The sequence below is a fragment of the Echinops telfairi genome, unplaced genomic scaffold (genome assembly GCF_000313985.2).
Source record: "Echinops telfairi isolate 266 unplaced genomic scaffold, ASM31398v2 ScPeMD7_20;HRSCAF=75, whole genome shotgun sequence".
NCBI classification, from domain to species: Eukaryota; Metazoa; Chordata; class Mammalia; order Afrosoricida; family Tenrecidae; genus Echinops; species Echinops telfairi.
In genome coordinates this window covers 10869516-10872365 of record NW_022103917.1, presented here as the reverse complement: position 1 = coordinate 10872365, position 2850 = coordinate 10869516, and the positions used below count along the sequence as shown (strand labels likewise).

The 2850-nt window shown below is 44.3% G+C and overlaps 1 pseudogene; it reads right to left on the bottom strand.

The window, feature by feature from the left end:
* Nucleotides 1–903: 903 nt before the first annotated feature.
* On the bottom strand, nt 904–1452 carry LOC101647903 (annotated as a pseudogene).
* Between the last annotated feature and the right edge of the window lie 1398 nt (nt 1453–2850).

Below are 2850 nucleotides of genomic sequence, written 5' to 3'. Positions count from 1 at the left end.
CTTCCTGATTCTACTTTCAAAATATAAGGGGCTCCCCTGAAATTCTTGAGAAAATGCCGTTATCTTTTCATTATATATATTGCAAAGTTTTTGTGGCCACTCATATATTAAGGAGCCAACTACTTCTTACCAGGTCCCCTGCTATCTTCCTGTGTTATTGTTAGGTACCAATGCAGTTGGTGCTGATGTGTAGCCACCAGAACAGAACCCTACCCACTCCTACACCAACCACCCGATCATCCCTATGTTTGAGCCCATGACTGAAGCCGTGGTCAATCCATCTGATTGAGGGTCTTCCTCTTTTTTGCTGACTCGCTACTTTACCAAACATGAGGTCCTTCTCCAGAGACAGGCTTCTTCTGAGAACTTGTTCAAAGTACATGAGGTGAAGTCTCACCATCTTCACTTCTAAGGACCTCTTCTGATTGTGTTTCTTCCGAGATATATTTGTTTGCGCTTCTAGCAGCCCACGGTCCTTTGAATATTCTTGATCATCACCATAATTCAAAGGCATCCACGCTGCTTTGCTCTTCTTTATTCACTGTCCTGCTTTCCTGTGCGTAAGAGACCATTGAAAAGACCACTGGTTCGAATCTGGTGCATCTTAGACCTCTAAATGACATCACTTCTTTTGAACACTCTAAAGAGGTTTTTGCCATCAGATTTGTCCAATGCAGTACATTGTTTAATTTCCTGACTGTTGCTTCCATGGGTATTGATTGTGGGTCTAAGTAACATGAAATTGAGGACAACTTCAATCTGTCCTCTATTTTTAGTGATGTGGCTCATTGGTCTAGTATGAAGATATTTTTTTTAATTACAGAAACTTTATTGGATTGGATCAAAGCATCACAGGCAAGTCTAAAGGAACCATCTAGACAGTAGCTGGACCCCTCTTACAGCTCACTCACCAGCCTGCTGAACTGTTCCTTTTTCAGAAGCATAGATACCATCCCGAAACTTCCGGATATCCTTGTTTTTAACTGCTGTGGCTTGCTGAATTCAAGCAGCTTATTTGATACAAGCTCAATGTCGTTTCCTTCAAGAATTAACTCATCTTTCTGGCCTGAGCAACACCTGTCCTCATGCCATGTAGTTTTCACCCAAGAAGTTACAGATTTGAACAAGAGACCCATTCTCCTGAATAACCACGTTGATGGGGAAGTGGGCACACGCAGACCTCATCTCGTATCAGAAGCCCAGTGTCACACCCGTGCTCATGTTCTGCACATGACTGCAGGTAGTGCGGACAGTAGCCAGTTCCTTTCTAGTTCCCCACCATTTGTCAACTCGAAGCCTCTTCTTCCCGAGGAGGCTGAGTTCTACGTAGATGTGATTGAAGTCCCTCCGCAGGGTTCCTCTGGGGCCCTTCACGATGACCGTGCGCCCCTTCAGGGAAATGTCCACATTCTCTGGAATGCCGACAGTCTGATCGCTGGGAATGGTCTTCATTCTCGCAGTAGATGCGGCCAGATATTTTATTTTTTAATGGAGATGTGTGATCCATAATAAGGGCTGCAGTCTTTGAGCTTCATCAGTAAGTGCTTCAAGTTCGTTTGGCTTTCAGCAAGCAAAGTGGTGTCCTCAGCATATAACAGGTTGTTAATGAGTCTTCTTCTTTATAATATCCAACTTCTGGAATTATTTGCTCCACGTACAAGTATGGTGAAAGGATGCAATCCTGATTTTAAGACAGGTAGAATCCTCTTGTTCTGTTCAAATGACTGTGTCTTCATCCATAAATAGGTTCTGCATGCGCATAACTAAGAGTTCTAGAATTCCTATTCTGTACCTAGCCATGGCAGGGCATTTGATTTGGTTTGGGGTGAATAAATAAATGAGCTTCCTCATACAACACTTATAGGCTGTAGTGGAGACCTCAAACCCACCTGTAAGAAAATTGGACAGTCCCTTTCAGAAGGGCCACATGGAAAGGATGATAAACCCAGGGTGCGGCATAGCACTGATGAACCACATAACTCTCCTCTAGTTCCTTGATGTTTCCTCCCCTTACTAATATGGTTTTTGTTTGTTTTACCACATTAACCATGACTGATTTGCGTACATTCATTTGTATATTTAAGGTTGTTTGGTACATGAAAGCCAAGATAGATAACCCTTCAGAAACAGTGACAGGAGTAACAGTCTCCTGAGAGTATGGAAAGAGGGAGGTGGGATGGGAATAGGGAGCTGAGAGCACAGATGACTGTATTACATCACTCAGTGGGATCAAACAACAGAATTGTATGTGAATGGATCGATTGGATGTGTAAGATATGGCCACAACAATAATAATAAGGGTTCCTGGGGGTGGAAGGGTGGAGGTGGAAGGGGATAAAAGGAAGCTGATATAAAGAAAGAAAATGTTTTGAAACTGGTAGCAGTTGTACAATACTGCTTGAGATTATGGACCTATGAGTTAGTTAATTGTGCCAGCCTGGCCGATAATCACATGTGGTGCTGGTTGAAAGGCGGAGGGATAAATGGGTGGTGAAGCCTCGCCTTTCTAGTTCTCGGGTCTCTTGCTTTGTGATGGTTGTATTGGGTGCAGCTGCCTTAGCAGTTCCCTGCTTCAGCTTGCAAGATTGACTTCCTCCAAGACATCCCCAAGGAGAAGCCGCATGGATCTATCCCGATGCAGCCCTGGGTGCTGGAGCAGCCGTGTGGAGACCCTTGCCAGTACTGAGATGCTTACACGTTCACAGACTCAGCTTTCCTCCTGCAGTCGGCATCATTGCCTCTGTTTTGTGAGGTGGAGGACTTTGTGGACTGGTGTTGAGTTAATGGGTTAATGTTGGACTTGTGGGCTTGGGCAGCACTGGGTTGGGATGTTTTCGTGATGCACATTTT